Source organism: Nuphar pumila, chromosome 11 (genome assembly GCF_984573655.1).
Source record: "Nuphar pumila chromosome 11, dmNupPumi1.hap1.1, whole genome shotgun sequence".
Classification (NCBI taxonomy): Eukaryota; Viridiplantae; Streptophyta; class Magnoliopsida; order Nymphaeales; family Nymphaeaceae; genus Nuphar; species Nuphar pumila.
This window is the reverse complement of record NC_143259.1, coordinates 93000189-93019665: the sequence shown is the minus strand read 5'-3', so window position 1 is coordinate 93019665 and position 19477 is coordinate 93000189.

Genomic DNA, 19477 nt, shown 5'->3' with positions numbered 1-19477 from the left:
TGGGGATGTTGGCAGAGGTGGTTTGTGAGTATTTATGACGAAATGTCATGGGTACATGAGGTCACAGCAGTGCTTTGCACTGCTGCGAGTGATAGGAGAAAAACAGCAGTGTTTCACATTAATATAGGTTCAAATGAACCATAGTTGTGCTTTGCATTGCTGTGAGTATAGGTAGAAACTAGAGAGTGCAGCGGCTGACACCGAATGTGCTGTTGGAAATGCACAAGGTTGGCGCACAGTGGGGCCGGAGTAATCAGCTGGGTAATAAGGTGATGACAGGTCTATGCTGCCTTGATATGGTATATCAACAAATGTATAGGTGTTGAAAAATATAGATTATGGTAATGAAATGGGAATTGAATCAATAAATTTAAATACATTAAAACATGAACAAAACACAAATTGCTATAATAAAGGAGCTAATGCACATGGTAGAAGCGAATTAGAGTATGCCAAAATGTTAAAATAAACAGTGTAATAGTGGTTGTATTGTGAAACAGGAAGATGGATGAACAATAAATGGGTTGTGGGGTGAACATGATGTAAAGCAACGATAAAATGTGGAAATGAATGGAATATGACAGTGAAGTGGGTGCAGATGGTTGTAAGAAAATGAAACCACAATAGGAGATGTGTGTGCGATGCACAGGGAGTGAGAAAGGTGTATAGGTGGCAGATGAGTGGAGTGTTACTTCTATTTTTATTGTAGAACCAAGAGATTTAGTTGAATTATCTCGACTGATTGTCTTGAGCACAACTCTTCCAGAGACATATTTTGCCAGCTAAAACCCCTTTTAGGACCTTGTATCTAGGACACATAGATCAGCTTGGATACACCAACAGACATCTGTGGCAGCTCCAAGCCACTATATGATTTCTCCACTATTGAGAGCCGGAAACTTCTTCTTACAAGGGCTACAAACAAAACCAATTGAGTTTTCTAACATTTCTGGTATTTCAGGAAATATCTACACAGCTGTATCAACTTTTTCAGCAAGCTGAAATGATTTGAAAGTCTGGTGCGATAGCCTAAAAGAGGAAACTCCTTAGTGCAGCATTTCATTGATGATTGTCTATCACCTGCGAGCCACATTAGAGACTGTCAGTTATGGAGTCAATTGGCATATTGGAACTTTCGCTTATTTGATTGGCAGGAATATATTAGCCACAGAAAATGCAAAGGGATTCCTTACTTCTGGATTAACACTAGAGTTTTCCCTAAGTTCTTGTTAGAGTGGAGAGGAAGTAGGAGATGTCCTTAAACCCTGTTCAGTTACAATAATCAAGTTCAGGTGACATGCTCAAAGTTGGAGAGAGGTAAATCTTCAGTAAACTCTTGTAGTATGCTTTCCCTTGGAAATGCTAAAAGGGTATGAATGAAAGCAATGATTTACCAAGAGAATCCCTACCTGTTGGGGATCCAACGCTAAAAAAAATATTTCTCCATTCCTTCATTTACTCTTGAATGGAGCTGCGACAAAGCCTGGAGCCATTTTGTATTTTGTGGACCCATTTTAATCAAAAGGTGCCTACTGTTGAGGGTTTACCACCATGCCAGCTGATTGACTGGGTGGTTGTTTGCCTAGGCATCCCTATGAATAAGCAGACTAAACATAAAAAAAGAAATTCTTGGTACAGAGGAGTTGTTATGCCTACTGACGCAGGGATCATAAAAATGCAAAAAATTGAAAGTGTTATGGATGAGAATGGAGGAACTGTTTACAGGATATGGATGATCTCAACCCCAAGTGATATGATAACAACCAGTTAAAGAAACTATTGCAAAGAACTTAAATGCACATCAACCCTAGCTTAAGAGATACATACGGTTATATCGATGTAAGAATAAACAGAAAGCAAAGTCAGTTGTATAATGCAACAAATATATGTAACGTAATGAATAAATGACTCAAGTAAATTCGAACTCACCTCTGCAATTCTCTGAGTGATTAAGCCATAACAAACTCTATTGACATTGCCTCCACTTTGTGAATTATCAGATCATAACGTTATTTGTGTGATAAATCAAAAAAAAAAAAAAACTGGTTACTGATTCTCATAGCAAGTAAATGTAACGCTGAGATGAACAGGGCGCAGTTACTATGATACAGGGAAATGTAATCCCCACAGAAATTCATCGAAACACTTTGAAGGCATGTATGCATCATAGGGTGTTGCGCCAGCAACTGGTCCTCTGAAATCAATGAGATGTCGTCCATCTCCTGTTTCTTTGGCTCATCTGGTGGCGGTGATGGTAGAGGCATCTCTTGATGAAGAGGAGGAGGAGGAATCGCAGGCATTGAGGGCAGTGAGATAGGCATTGATGTATACACGTCACTTACAGGCTTTGGATTGAGTTATTTACGCACAAGGGCTGCATTAGGGGGGGGGGGTAATGTACACTACAAACCCTAGAGTCTCTCTTGACAGGGGAATAGTTCATCAGAGGTTTAAACTGGAAATCGGCAAGGGGATGAAAGAAATAACCCTAAAATAAAACTGATAACTTCGTATATATGAAGAAGAAAAAAAAGAAAAAAAATTATAGGAATATACTTATTCCTGTTGATATCGCATTGAGGTAGGTTGAACTGCTATAAGCAGATCAGTACTACCGCGGATGCTTTAATGGAGCAAAACCAGGAAAATCCAGAAATCAAGGACAAAGGGAAGGGGTTTTTACCTGAACGGAGCCATGAAGGAGAGGAGTCCTTTCTCGGAATGCCGGATGAATTCAACTCCGGTTGTTCGAGATTCTTGCAGGGGTAGCCCACCTCCTTCTGTTGTAGGGATTTTCGATCTATTGCTTTCAGTTGATGCAGAGGAGAATCAGAGGGAAAGGTAAAACGAAGAAGAGGGGAAGAAGGAGGGAAAGAGCGTGAAGAATGCACATGGAGGGATAGAAGATGGATGACGATTGGGAGCCCTGCGTGCTCTTTTTGAAGAGGAAAAGGGGAACATTCGGGAGGGTAGTCGGTTGGAGATGAGCGGAGGAGGAGGAGGGTTTCGGTGGGTTTGTTGGAGATGGGCGGCGACGGAGAGAGGCGATGGGAAAAAGGGTTTCAAGAGCTGAGAAGGGGAGAGAGAGAGGGTTTCGAGAGAGACATCCTCACGACTTTAGGGTTTTCTTTTTTCCTTTTTCAACACCCCCCTTCGATTTTACCAATTTTTCCAAAATGAGCCTTTTCAAAAAATGGATTTTATCAAAAGAATGATTTTTCAAAAAGGTGGTTTTTTCTTTTCTTTTCTTTTCTTTTCTTTTCTTGAGATTTTGATTTTTCGCTCTTTTTCTTTGAAATTTTCTATTTTTTTGTATTTCTTGAAAACAAAACTCTAAAAGCTTATGGGATTTCTAGACCATTTATAAAATTTTACAAATATTTACCAAAGAAGGCTTTACTAAGGATTTGAGTTTATTTTTGAAGAATTTCTTCAGAAAATGGGTTAGGAAAAGTGAGTTTGGATCCCAGCGAATCCGAGAAATTAATGGAATTTTTTGTTAAAAGTTGACCTGATCATTTAGAGAAGGTGAGTCAGGGGCAAAAAGGGAATGTTGGAGTTTTGGAAAATTTGGGGTGTTCACACACCATTGCATATAAATGACTCTAGATCTCTATGTGAAAGTTGTTTTGATCCAATTTGACCTCATGGATGGATTGAATATGTTCATAATAGTGGGAACCTGCTTTTGGGTCATGTTTTTTCAACAAAAACAGGATTTTATGACCCAGGAAAGCATTACGCATTGTAGGCTATCAATTTTAAAGCCTTACAAAAACCTACCTATGTGTCATAATTAGACAAATTGAAAACCAAATCCCACCAAGTAAAACAAGTAAATCACATCGCAAGGTTACTTTCATGAAAAATAACAATAAATAAATAAGTGTTTGTACCTCATGTCGCCATTACCAAATGTTATCCCATTCTAATGACCTATATATATATATATATATATATATATATATATATACACACACACATGAAAGGGGGCAAGTCAAACACCCTTTCGGCGGCTTAAAGGGGACGTGCATAAGTGTTTTGTAAAAAAATACTTTAATGGCGGTCTTTGACCCCTAGTAAAACCTGTGTTCATACAAAAAAATTGCATGCGACATTTTGGGTGTTTCATGATACAACCTGCTATATGAGAAATGGGATGGTCCTACCTCTTTCTCTCTTTACAGAGAAGGGGGACCGTCCAACTAAAGGAAGGTCCAAAATCTATAACCAATGATGACTGAGCAGCTCTCCTTCAATGTTTGAGTGTTTTCATCTATCAAACTTATATATTTGTTCTTTATAATTTATTTATTAAGAAATGTGTTTTATACTTTACGACATCGACATGTGAGAAACATGAAAATTTGGTGGCTCACAATGCATTTAAAGCTTTATGATACGGGCTATTTATTTTCAGTATTTTAAAAACCCATCTAAATATCGATAGTTCATGATCCATGTTGATTTATAAATAAATGATAAAATCCAATATATAAAGCTTGATTAATAAAAAGCTCGATCATAGAGAATAAACGTCACCAATCATCATCAGTTGTAGATTTTGGACCTTCTTTTGGTTGGAAGGTCTCACTTCCTTTATATATATATATATATATATATATATATATATATATATATATATATATATATATATATATATATATATATATATATATATATATATATAAAGAGAGAGTAGGTGGTAGCGGCCTAGCAAGATTTTGAAGGTTTTTTATGTTTTTCTTAAATCTGAGCACACGTGTTGTACATGTTTGATTTTATAAAACTTGACTTTTGGATTGTCGAATTTACATGCAGGTAGTTTTTATAGTGTTTAAAAGTTTATCTCTAAGATTGTTTCGTAGCAAATCAAGCATGTTGAACACATGCAGAGTCAAATTTGCAAATAACTACCTGAAAACACCTATCACTATCGTTTGGTTAGCAGTCGGCTAGAATAGTGGTAGGCAGCCAGCACTTTTTCTATTATATATAAGAATGGGGATTGTGCTGCTCTCTTTTTTTTGTTGTGGACCCTCCAAAAATCATAATTTTAGATTGTTTTATGTAAGATTCGGGCCATTAGATGTGCTTGTCATTGTTTATTCAATAAAATATGTTTTAAATTAAGCATCTTTACGATGTGTATTTTAAAGAGGTAAACAAAACCAATGGTTGATATTGCACTAAAATTTGGTGATAAAATATTCATAGTTTTACATCAAATCAATTCAAAACAAAGCTTGCTTAGTAGTAAATAAGCAATGATAAAGACATCATACAGCATAAAACACTGAAGTCCTAACATGATCTAATGAAAAAGGGCAGCATAATCATCTCTTTATATGAGAAATGCATTGGAGCAGTCCCTGTTTTTGGGCTGGTGGAACCAGTCTCGTATGGACCGTCCGATTACCTCTTCAAACCATGCATTTTCAAAAAAGTTTGAAAATTAAATGGGATGCCACGAGTAGATAAGCTAAAGACATGCAACTAAGATTGAAATATCTTATTCAGGATTTAAGTGGTTAGAGAAAGATTGCTCACCCACGAGCCCTTATATTGCAATTTGTATTTCTAAGAAGTTACTTTGTTTGGAATTTCAACAATGACCTCATTATTCATGCATCACATGTAACCTGATCAAGTTCATGAAACTCTACACAATGGTAGAGATGCTAGTTCAATGTTAAAGTATAATATGCAAACTCAGAATATATTCGGGTATCATATGATATGGAGTAGTAACCAATGTCCGCACTTGTGGAGGGGTGACAACCAATTTCCCGATAACGGTTGGGTTACATCAAGGATCTGCTTTAAGCCCTTTCCTATTTGCGATAGTGATGGATGAGCTTACGAGATCAATTCAAGAAAATGTACCGTGGTGTATGTTGTTTGCTGATGATATTGTTTTGATTGATGAGTCTAGAGCTGGGGTTAATGCTAAGTTAGAATTATGGAGACAGACATTGGAAGCTAGAGGTTTTAAGTTGAGTAAGAGTAAGACTGAATATATGGAATGTCGGTTTAGTAAGCAACGAAGTAGTGATGGGAGTGTAGTGAAGCTTGGTGAGCAAGATATACCGGTGAATGATTATTTCAAATATTTGGGATCCATCATTCAAAAGTATGGAGAAATTGATGGAGATGTAAATCATAGGATAAAGGTTGGGTGGATGAAATGGAAAAGTGCTACTGGAGTGCTGTGCGATCGTAGAATGCCATTGCGGTTGAAGGGAAAGTTTTATAGGACGACTATTAGACCCGCTTTACTATATGGTACGGAATGTTGGGCTGCCAAGAGACATCATATTCAAAAAATGAGTGTAGCTGAGATGCGGATGCTTAGATGGATGTGTGGAAATACAATAAAAGATAAGATTCGGAACGAAGAGATACGTAAGAAGGTAGGTGTTGCACCCATTGAAAATAAGATGCGAGAGAATCGTTTACGGTGGTTTGGACATATTCGGCGAAGGCCTAATGATGCTCCAGTTAGAAGGTTGGAGAAATGGGAAAATATATTAGTTAAAAGAGGTCGGGGTAGGCCTAGGAAGACTTGGATGGAGATGATAGGAAAGGATATGAATGCTTTGAACCTCACCGAGGACATGGCGTTGGATAGAAATGATTGGAGGAAAAGGATTCATGTGGAAGACCCAAAATGAATTTCTTTTTTGGTTCATATCGCTGACCCCAATTGTTTTGGGATGAAGGCGTAGTTGTTGTTGTTGTATATGATAAAGAGTCAAAGACCATCAACCACAATATAAGTACAAAAATAAATAAAATTATACAAAGAATTCAAGTGTTGTTAGCCTTCTTGACTTGCAACATTCTCTGAAATGATAAATGGCTTGTTCTTCTGTACGAAATGACCCGTAACAAGTTTTTTTTTACTTGTCCGCTACGTTTATCCCATCTTTTATATATAAGCCTGCCATGCGTTCTCTAAAAACCAGTGCTGTCAGTATCTGTGTGTACCAGCCTGAATCGTCCGATACTTATGGTAACGCCAGAAAATCCAAAAGATACTGACTTGAATCGGCTATTTTTAAAAAAATAAAAAAATAGATTACAATTAACTTTTAATATTATTTTAATGACTTTAACATGTGTCATGTTCTGATTGACACGCACTACTTTTTAATTATTTTTTGGCCAATTCAAAACGATTCACTTGAGAATCATTATTGGTCGATTCACCTGAATCGTTGGCCACCGATTCCGATGCTGACAACATTGATAAAAGCCACATCAAGCCTTTCACAAGCCATATCTTGCAAATAATAAAATAAAAGAACTACCATTGGACAACATTAATAGAAAAAAGTATCAAAGCTTTTAGCAAGTAAATGTTGCAAAAATCCTATCAAAACATATAAATAAATCATCCATTTCACAGGCTTAGCCAAAAACAAATAAACATCCAATTCACAGGCCGGGTTAGTTTTAAAACTGATCAATCCTAAAATGGTGGGGATCAAATAGTTATTTTATTGAAAAAATCATGATGATGGCTTCAATCAAATAGAGTACAAAGAAGCTGGTTGACAGATCATTTTATGCTTTAACTGTCTATGGAAAAAGATAGACTTGTACCAACGGGGGCTCCGCCACCTTGTGTTGGGACATTGCAAGTTTGAATCTCAATGGTATCGTTGTGTAACTGGTAGGGGTCTGCCTAACCCCAGCTTGCCTTTCAAAAAAAAAAATCCTATCTAGTGAACTAGTTTGAATCTTAATTCATTTCACTATCACCATATCATATGTTTGGCTCCTATGTAGAAAACAAAAGCTAAAAAATCATCATTATTTTGACAGTCCCTGTTTTTAATGGGTTCGACCGCCCGCTGTTTCGAACAAGTCTCGTATGGACCGTTAGATTGTTTGATCTGATGGTTGTATACGCATGTTAAAAAATGTTTTAAATTTGACAAAGAAATGATGAATAAAAGGGCAATGCATAATTGGATTTAATGAGTCATAATTTAATGAAATATTAAATGTTGAATAGAAGGAAAATGCATATCATGGTTCCAAAATTAAAGAAGAGCAATGCTAACTATTTGGACAATAACGTGTTTGATTGCTCTCGCAAATTTGAATATTATGATTTATTTATTTGCTAAAGTGGGTGATACATTTGTAGAATCATCGGATTTCAAAATGACAGTTCTACCAGAAGAAGAAATAAATACCAAAGTGGAGAACAAGAAAAAAAGAGATTAACCCTATTGTTGAATAGAACAAGACACTGGAAAATCTATCACCAACACATATCTAAACAAAAAGGATTCAGCATGTATTACTTCACCACAAAGTTACGAACTTGCACAAGTTTTTCGATGTCTTAACATTCCACACAACTTTCCGTTTGGACTTGGTGGCCACGGGAGTAGCAACACCGGTGGTTGTGGTTGCGTACAGGTGGGGCCAGAGGAGCGAAGGACTCAGGCAGGGTGCAGTGGTGCTCAAGTGGTGGAGTTCTTGCACATGCGGTTTGTGGCGAAAATGGCAGTTGCTTAACACATGAGGCTAGAAGAGTAGTAACATTGTTGGTGTTGGAGAATATGTTTACTTAGTGGGTCAAGCAACTGAGCCTTTGAACCAGGTGCGCGCGGAGGTGAGCGTTAACATGTGTTATCTTTCAAGTGATCCTTGCCTCCACTTAGGATCAGCTTTCGCCTTATCTTGAAAAATTGGTCCATGCCCTGCACTGGGTGAGACCGATAACCTAGATGGGAACCTACTTGAAACAGCCTCTTGATTGATATAGAAAGATTTAAGCTCGAATTAGGTATGGATTGTGGGTCATACATGAGTATAGATCTAAGTTGTAAGTGGGTATAGATCCGAACAACAATCAAATTTATATCTTATAAATGAATCCAAACAACAACCGGATTTGGATATTAAGAATGAATCTGAATAACTGTAACGCTTCAAGAATTTTAACCTTTGAAAAATGCATAAAAATTAAAAAAAAATCTTTTAAAATAAAGAGTGCAACTGGAGTGTTGTGCGATCGTAGAATGCCATTGCGGTTGAAGGGAAAGTTTTATAGGATGACTATTAGGCCCGCTTTACTATATAGTACGGAATGTTGGGCTGCCAAGAGACATCATATTCAAAAAATGAGTGTAGCTGAGATGCGTATGCTGAGATGAATGTGTGGAAATACAATAAAAAATAAGATTCAGAACGAGGAGATACGTAAGAAGGTAGGCGTTGCACCCATTGAAAATAAGATGAGAGAGAATCGTTTACGGTGGTTTAGACATATTTGACGGAGGCCTAATGATGCTCCAGTTAGAAGGATGGAGAAATGGGAAAATATATTAGTTAAAAGAGGTCGGGGTAGGCCTAGGAAGACATGGATGGAGGTGATAGGAAATGATATGAATGCTTTGAACCTCACCGAGGACATGGCATTGGATAGAAATGAATGGAGGAAAAGGATTCATGTGGAAGACCCAGAATGATTTTCTTTGTTGGTTCATATCGCCGACCCCAATTGTTTTGGGATGAAGGCGTAATTGTTGTTGTTGTTGTTGTTGTAGTGAAAACAATTCTAAGTTTCAGTTTAAAACCTCGAGCGGGTTACATTTTACAAACCACAATATAAATAAAGACAAAATTAAATTTAAACAAGTATTATATAAATAGTCATTTACACAAGGTCCAGATAATAGAAACATTTATGATTAAAATTTAAAACAAATCTTAAATTATCTCAGGATCTAAAAAATTTGGATTCTTCGATGCAGCTCATATCCAATATCCATTGTAATAAAGATAATTTTATACATAAACCTGTATTCTCCATAAAATGGAGTCAGACTTATAATAGCCTGGTAAGTAAATACCAATTATAGGTAATATTAAAATATTAAATCATATTCAAGAACCATAATTTAACTCTACTTATTCAATTTAGATTCATATCATGAAAATAAACATGAGTGTTTTTAGTATCATACAAATAACCACTCATGCATTTAAAATAAATAACAAATCATGTATTTAATACAAATAATGACATTATCCACTATTTTACAAGTAGTTATTCATTATTAAAGTTTTTGTTTTGATATTTATTAAACTTGTGGGTACACACAGGTCACTATTAGTCGTACAGTCGAGACCATCTGGGGGTTTATTATGCCATATGTATTTTAATTACTCCAAATGACTAGTGTACGGAGCTCAAGTAAAATAGTTTACAAGGAGAATTTTTCCAAAGGCCACTAAAACGTTGACTTGGATGCATCCTGAAACTTCTGCAGAAGTTGAGGTAGTCATTTACCTCGGCCTTCAAATCCTACGAGTGACTAGAGACCCATGAAAATCGCTCCCAAAAACATTTTTGCATGTCACTCGAGGCTTATACCACCTACCCTCGTCAAGGTAAGCCATAGCTATATTATGTCATATTTTTTCATTAGGTTTTTCAACTCATTTAATATTGCTCTGTATATACAGGCACTTCGCCTATGAAGGCAGAAAATTACTTTAAGTTTATGTGTAAACATGATTTATTTAACAACTTGTATATAATAAAAGTTTTAGTACAATGATATTCTTCAATAATAATCACAAGCTACACATTCATTAACATGCTTCATGGCAACAAATGTTACTCAAACCTTGGCCATAGCCTAGCCAAAATAATTCATTTCATAAACAACAACTTCAAGCATTTTAATTCAAAGCCTACAGGGTTTCATTAAACCCTAATCTTATTATTGAAACAAAATCTTTATAAAAAGCATCCAAGGCATACTAACCTGAATTAATACATGTAAACAATATTTAATGTATGTAAACATAGTTCAAAGCATGTGAACATGGATCAAGGTATGCAAATGCTAACATAATTTACATCTATACTTTTAATACAAGTATTCCGAATATATTTAAATTACAAGTTTTTGGTATAATAACTTACTTTGATTTCTGAAAATTTGAGGTAGAACAAAATGGATCACCAGGTGCTTCAATTTATTCTGGTTTATAAAGATTTGAGCAACGCTTTCACAGTCCTACTTTAAAATTTCTGTTAACTTAAGCAGAAATTCTACTTACAGTACTCTAGAGGTCGATTCTGGCCCATCAAAACTCCTTCGAAGGAATGGAGACTGCTTATGAAAAGAGGGAAGAGGCTAGAAGGGGTCTGTCAGAAAAACTTTGGGTTTTGATGGAGGTTTGGGTTGGAATTTTAGAGAGGAAAAAGGTAAATTTTAGGAGAGAGGGAGAGTTAGAGAAAGAAAGTGGGAGGGGAATTCATGTTAGAGAGAGAAGGGAGTGGGGGTATTTATATAGAAGAGAGGAGGTGTCCCCTCTCCCCCCGTGGGCCCCACTGCATGCTAGGTGTCAGATTTCTCATAAGAGAGGGGGTGACTCACCCTCTCCCTTGCCACATGTCAGCTAGAGAGAGAGAGAGAATGTCAACCTCTCTCTACAATTTTGACACTAAGTGAACATGGTTTTAGAAAACCATGTCCTCCCATGGTTTTTGGGTACATGGTTTTTGGAAACCATGGGTTATCCATTAAAATATATTAAAATAATAATAAAATATAAAATCATATTTTAAGGTTCAAATTTTATAACTAAATTGCCCTTATTCAGATCTCATGTAACCAAAATGCCACTTGAGTATAGAAAGTTACTACTTTACCCTTCAATGGTTTAGAAATGTACTGGTCCTGCCATTGGAGATGGGAAATTATTGTTTTACTCCTGGCAAATTTATTAATTCCCTGAAAACATCTTTGATAAAAAAATTACTATTTTACCCCTAGATAGTTAGGAAATTTACTAAAAAATACCAGTAGATTAACAATTTACTATTTTCTCTTGATAATTTAATTAATTATGAAAATGTCCCTGAATTTCAAAATTTGAACAATTCTTTGTTTGGATTTGTCAAAAGTTTATCTATAAGTTTAGATCTTTGTTTGGATCCACTAATTACTAAAAATTTGGGTTTTAGACTTTAATTCATATCCAATCTGGTTCACAATTCATCAAGACTTGATTTTCAGAATTTATTAAACATTAGAAATTTTCCAATGTTTTAATAACAATTAGATCTGAATCTTAAAAATGAATTTTAACTGCATCCGGATTTGGATCTCATAAGAGAGAGAAAGAGGAGAAGAGAGGCAAGCTCATGGGAGAGAGAGAGAGAGGAGAGCCTAAGAGAGCGATGAGAGAAATGGGAGGAGCGAGCTGAGAGAGGGATGAGACAAATGGGAGAGAATTAGGGTTTATATAGGCCCCAGCCCACGGGTCACCATAAAAGGACTTGAATAGGCCCAAACGACCAACAATAAAAGGGCATGGTTGGCTAAAATGACATGTCATAAAGGCCTAAATGATTGGCCAGAGAGGGGTGCAAAAAAGTGATAAAAAAGAGTAAACAAGGTCCAAAAATGACGTTGTCAACTATGGACCGTCTTATTAAAGCTCCATGCATTAACATTGGACTTGGTCCAAACATATCCAAATAAGGTCCAAAATGATCCAAAGAGGATTAAATGTAAAGTCAAAGCTCATTAATGGGCTAGTCAAAGGTCAATTTTTGACTTGAGGATTAAATCTATTCTAAGTACTAAAAAGATAGGTCAAAGATTAAATCAAAACCCAAACCCAAAATTCAAGATCCAATATTCAAAGTCTAAGGTCAAAGGTCAAGAGTCAAGATCAAGATCTAAGATCCAAGAATAAAGAAATGCACATGCCCAAGATCTAATGCCCTTGAGGGTCTTGCCCTTCAAGGCACCACCCCTCTATATAAGGACAACAAAAGTTACTATACCCATAAACTTACAAAAATACGGAAAATCATGATAAACTTAGGAATAGTTTTAAGCCAAATCCAATAATCCTCAACGTGGATCAAAACTAAGAAGATGACTCAAGAGGTTGTTCTCGAAGATCTAGTGCATAAATGAAGGTACCTTTTGAGTTTGAACCTTAATATTAGTGTTACCTAGTCTTAGTCAGTCTGGACCCTAATAGTGTTAGCCTTGAATTGAAATCTTAATTGATTTTTTAGACATTGTAAGACACACTTTTACTTCAACTAGTCATAGTGTGTCTACCAATATATAGAAGTTGCACATTAAGGGTCTTGTGTTGTATCCTAATTTTATGAGTATTCTAGAGACAAAGTTCAAGTATTATATAAGGTGACTCTCACCTTCACACTCACATAGATAAGTCCATCAAAGGTGTAAACATATTTGAAACAATTTAGTCATAAGGCTTATTCATGAATATTTCACTAACTACAACCACCAAGTCGTCATTGGCTTTACTAGCTTTATTACTTTGAAATTTCTTTCTATGTCAGCATTTTCTCACATAATGACCAATTTTTCTTCTTAGCAATGAACTTGGATTTCTTGTTTTTGTTTCTAAGTCCAAGTTTAAACTTTGGTTTGCATTCAACTATATTTACCTTAGCATGAACTTTTTTTACTTTATCTTTCTTATCTAGAGATCAAGTTTTATCTACGATTCTAAGATGTTGAAGAAGTTGTTCTAAGGTAAACACTTCATTCTTATGTTTTAATTTATTTTAATAATCTTTTCATGATGGGAGCAATATACCAATGATTGCAACCACCTGAAATTATTCATCAATGCTCATACCCCTCAAACTTCATCTAATTAGCCAAGATATGCATGTCATGGACTTAAGGTAGCAATAGTTAATCACCAAAGAATTTGAAATTTTTATACTTATTAACCAAAAACTTACGATTTTCTGTATTCTCTTTTTTATACTTGCTTTCAAGGGCTTCATGCAACTTCTTTGTTGTGCTGACTTTTGAGTAGAGGTCGAACATGGTGTCTGAAAGAGTCTTCAATATATGCTCGTAATAGATGAAGTCATCCTTCATCTACTTTCGTCTCTTTCAATTTTCAATAATAGTTTTGTTCTCCCGTTCTTTGAAACATTTTTCGTGAGAACATATACCACATTTACAAATAGTGAGGAAGATGAGCACCTTGTGTTGCCGCCACTTGAAATTAGTGTCATTGAGTTGGAAGAACTTGGGCAGCCTAGTTTTCAACCTTAACAATCGCCATATGTAGAACTATCACTTGAAAATTGTTGGAGAATATGTTTACTTAGTGGGTCAAGCAACTGAGCTTGAACCAGGTTTGCTTAAAGCACACGTGTACATCCACTATCTTTCAAGCAATAGTTACCCCACTTAGAATCAAGTCCTCATTGTAATGGGCACTCATACAATTATATTTCTAGGATACAACCGAGCTTCCACCTCCTCATGAAAAAATGCTCCATGCCCTGCACTAGGTGAGATCGATAACCTAGACACGAATCACTTTGAAACAACCACTTGATTAGGATAAGAAGATTCAACCTCAAATTGGGCATGGATTATGGGTTCATATATGAGTATAGATCCAAACTGCAAGTGGGTACGGATCCAAACAATAATTGAATCTAGATCTTAGAAAAGGATTTGAATAGCAATTGAATCTGGATATTAGGAATAGATTCGGACAACAATCAGATTTGAATCTTAGGAATGATTCTGAACTACAATCGGGTTTGGATCTCATAGAGAGCAAAAAAGAGCCAAGCTCTTGGGAGATTGAGAGAACCAGAGAGAGAGGAGAGGAGAGCTTGAGAAACCGATGAGAGAAATGAGAGAGGCGAGCTTGAAAAAAGGATGAGAGAAATGGAAGAGAACTGGGATTTATATAGGCCCCAACCCCCAGGCCACCATAAAGGCCACAAAGGGCCTTGAATAAGCCCAAACAACCAACAATAAAGGGCCATGGCTGACCAAAATTGCCAACCATGAAGGGCCAACAGGGTGCCAAAAAGAGATGAAAAAGGGAAAATAGGGTCCAAAATAGCCTTGTTAAGGTCAAGAATATCCAAAACCAGGTCAAATGTCAATAATCAATAGGGTTAGATGGACATGGACCAATTAGGCCATTAAAGTTTTATGCAATAACTTTAGATTTAGTCCAAACAGAGGATAATGCCCAAAAAGATCCAAAGAGGATTAAGTGCAAAGTCAAAGTTTGTTAATGGGTTGGTCAAAGGTTAGTTTTAGACTTGAGGATTAAATCTATCTCAAGTACTAAAAAGATAAGTCAAAGATCAAACCCAAGTTCAAAGTTCAAAGGTCCAAGATCTAAATCTAAGGTCACAGGTCAAGGTCTAAGAATAAAAAAATGCACAAGCCAAAGATCTAATGCCCTTGAGGATCTTGCTATTTAAGGCATCACCCCTCTATATAAGGACAATAAAAGTTCCTATACCTTTCAACATGGGACTAAACTTGTAGGAAAGATAAGAAACCCATAAACCTAGGCAAATAAGGAAAAATCATGAAAAACTTAGGAATAGTTTTGAGCCAAATTCAACAGTTGGTGGTGGTTGCATGATGGCAACAAAAATCTGGTGGTGGTGAGCATTGAAAGTGTCATTGGCGTTGGATGGTACAGTGGCATTCATGTGGGACCGACCTGTAATACCTGGTGGTGGTTACACATGGCCAGGGACCAGAGGAGCAACAACATACTCGTGTAGGGCGACTAGCGGTAGCAATGGTGCTATGGTAATTTCACATATCCAAGGGTCAAAGGGTGGGGCATGTGCTCAGGCAAGGGCAACCAGCACCAGTGGTCCATCGACGGTGGTGGTGGATCCACACACGAGGGAGGCCAAGAGGAGAATAATGAGTGAATGAATGAATGGGTGTGTGATTGTTGAGGCAAGGTTGACACTTCTAACATTGAGCATGACAGGAAGGGGTCCCTAGGGCGGGGTCATTATTTCCTTGTGAATTTTCAAACTTTTTTAAAAAGCATGGTTTGAAGGGTTACTGGTCTGGACCATCTGATAAAGTAATCGGACAGTCCATGCAAGACTGCTTCCACCATCCCCAAAACAAGGACAGGTAGAATGCATTTCTCTTATTTCAAAATATTATAAAAGCAAAAGCAAAGGCATCAAGTGAAAAAATGAGTTGCAGACTCCCTCTTTTGTTTGGAAGCATAAACAATTCCTTTAAGGATTCAAGCTTTCAATTACTCTTGATTCATCACCATGTTTGGGAACCCTTTGCATGGTATTTGAGTAACAAAAGATATAGAAAATACTAAAATCATATTTAATTACATCATTGTCGTTTAAATTTTTTAGAAATAAGTAATATTTAAATTAAAGAACCCACTACAATCTAAAGTATTCTAAAATAAAAATAAAAATAAAAGTCAATCAATTTATTCAAAAAAGTCTACCATTAAAAAATATCTAAGGCTATTTTTGGGAGGAGTCAGAGAATATGAATTCTCTTGATCATTTCGAGTTCAAATGTAGTTTACAATCCATATCTAAAATGAAGTGTCACATTGATACCAAATGTTTGACTAAACCTGATCCACTTGTAGTCCTATAATAAGGACGTACCATAAATGGGTTGAGATAAGTTATGGCTTGGTTTTGAGAGTAGCATGCATTTTTTGAAACAAATCGAGGCCCATAAACATAATGGATCCAATTTTGACATAGCCCATAGTGAAATTGGGGCTCTTACAGGTCCGTTTAGATAATATATTAAGACAAATATTGGATCTAGTTTGACCCAAAAAGGTTTAAATAAGCATTTAGGTTAAATTGGATTGCATGAACATGTTTTAGATCCAAACTGGATCCAAAATTAGGTTATAAAGGCTAAGGGTTGAAACCAGTTTTTAAACTATGAGCCTTATTTTAGAACCAGTTCAATTATATGAAAGTTAAGGGCCTGTTTTGGATCGGTAGTTGGGGTGGGCATTTAGCTGCTTTGCCAGCTACCACCTCCATCCTTAGTGTAAATACAAAAGAGAAAGTGCCCCACTTCTCACCCCAAATGCATAAATGCCCATCCTAATGTCGATATTCTAAACGGGACCATCATGGGCATTTGACCAAGATTTTGCCTCGAAAATACCAAATGCATAAATGCCCATCCCAGCGTCGAGATTCCAAACAAGCCCTAAATAAAAATTGCAAAGAACAAGGATGGGTGATAGAGAAGAACCGGTAGGGTCACCCACCACCATCACGATGGTTTGAGAGTTGAGGAAGGTTGGGTGAGGCTTTTGAAACCCTCTTCTTCATACAACCACCATGTGGGCTCTTTGGGAGTGTCGCCGGCCTGGGCCAAGGTTGTTGCTAGTCAAGGATGGCCAATGGCTGGATTTCGGCAAGCCGTTGACATATGGCCGATCTAAATAGAGTTGGATGCATGAGAGAGAGAGAACTTCCTCCTACATCCACCAGAAGGGCATTGGAGGGCATCAGAATCCCTTTAAAATTAGGAGTTGTAAATACCTCCATATTTTTTGAAAGGAGTTGAAAGAAGGGAAAGATACATCCATATTTTCTCTTATCATTCAAACTCGATTTCTTGTGCTTGTGCTGTCAAGGGGTGATTGGCCTTGGTTGCTTGTGCCTTCCGTCCCATGCAACTACTTAACTGCACTATCAAATACATTTTAATTTTGGGCTATGGTATGAACCAACGACTTTGCCGCCCATGCATGAAAGATAGGCCAACTATGCACATTTGAGTTAGAAAATAGTTACAAATCTTGTGATTTTCTTAGCAAGGAAAGATCTTGTGATAAATTTAAAAGATTTTCTTATGAGACTCTTTATTTCAAATTAAATTTTATTTGCATGAGACAATGCAATGTTGTTTTTTGTTTATTTATTTCCAATTTGTCATGATCAACTCCCTCTTATTATAATATTTCAATATTAAACTTTTGTTTTGTATGTTTATAATGTACTTTTTCTTATTAATGCCCATATTGGATGTCGTCTGACTAGTTTTGATAAGGGTGTGTTTGATGGCATGTCTCGCGGGATAGCTCCTACCATACATTAAACGCAGTGGACATGTGGGACATGTATGCTGCATCCATGGAACAATGTTTCATTATTCCACCCCCCCCTGTTACACGGGGAACAAGGATGGGGAACAATAAAAAAGAGTTGGGTCAGTGTCGAGGGAAATACCTTTGCCTATCATTTCTCCCCTTCCCCTCCCCTCTCTGTGAGCATCACATTTCGATATGTCTCCCTTCCGGTCGATGTATAATCAACATCCTTCTGGTAAGTATTACAATATCTTGTGTTGTACCTCCCTGAGAATGTGATATCACAATGCTCACTCTCTCTTTGTGTGTTGAATGTTATTAGGTTTAGGGTTTACATTTGGGGCTTTTGCTTGATATGAATTTTGCTTCAATTGTAGGGTATATTTGCTGTGAATGACATGCTAGATGTGTTGAACATTACTTGTGAATGGTTGGATTTTGATTAGGTTTAGAGTTTATATTTGGAGCTTTTGCTTCAATTGTAGGGTATATTTGAGATGAATGACATGCTATATGTATTGAATCTCATTGTGGATTACTGAATTTTAACTAGGTTTAATGTTTATATTTGAGGGTTTTTCTTTAATTTAGGGATTTATATTGTTTTATGGTTTGCACACACACACCCTACATTTCAAACATTAATTGTTATACATATATATTTTTTTGGATTTGGACTAAATATTTAAAACTTATGATAACATATTTTTTATATGTATTTGTAGTCATGCTTTATTCATTATTTTGTTATTTTCATTATTGTTACGATGAAAATGCACTTTTAAATGCAAGTAGTGTTTAGTATGGGAGATCGATGTTGTAATGAGTGAAGTACAAGAAGTATGTGCGAGCCATGCAAATAAAATGGAATGAGGTACACCCCAGGTAGACAATTTATTTGGTTGCAAGTTAGATCATACTAGGATAGCTGGAATAAAATGTTTTGAGGGTTGAAAGACAATGCAATAAGGGTGGCGAAAAGACAAACGATGTAGAAGTTTGTGTTTGAATTCACATTGAACAAAATCCAGAACAAACTGAAGTGTATGAAACCCAACTTGACAATCATGAACCAAATATTGAACACTTTTAGGTTTCGATGGTACCCAAAGAGGAAGATGCTTGTGACTGGTATAAAAATATAGTTTTATTGTGTGAGAAAAAACTCAACATTATCAAATGCCCAAAATAGAGATATTATGAACATGCACTAAAGATTTATGATAAATCAATTGATGCAAACAACTATATGATCATCTAATCAGAACAACTACCACCTCCATGTCCTAAAGTTTTAGAGAATATGAACTCATCATCACAAGCTCATTGTGACGATACACCCATAAATAGTCCACCTCAATGTAATATTGTATTAAAAGAAATATTAGATAATGGTAAGATTAATGGTTTCACATGAATGAAGGCATTATACCTACTGGTGGTCCTTGGCAACATAGCTATATTTTTTAACTTAGTAGACGAGGGTCGAGTGGTTGGACTATAAATTATCTCCCACTGTCTAGGTATGCATTTGCACAAGTTA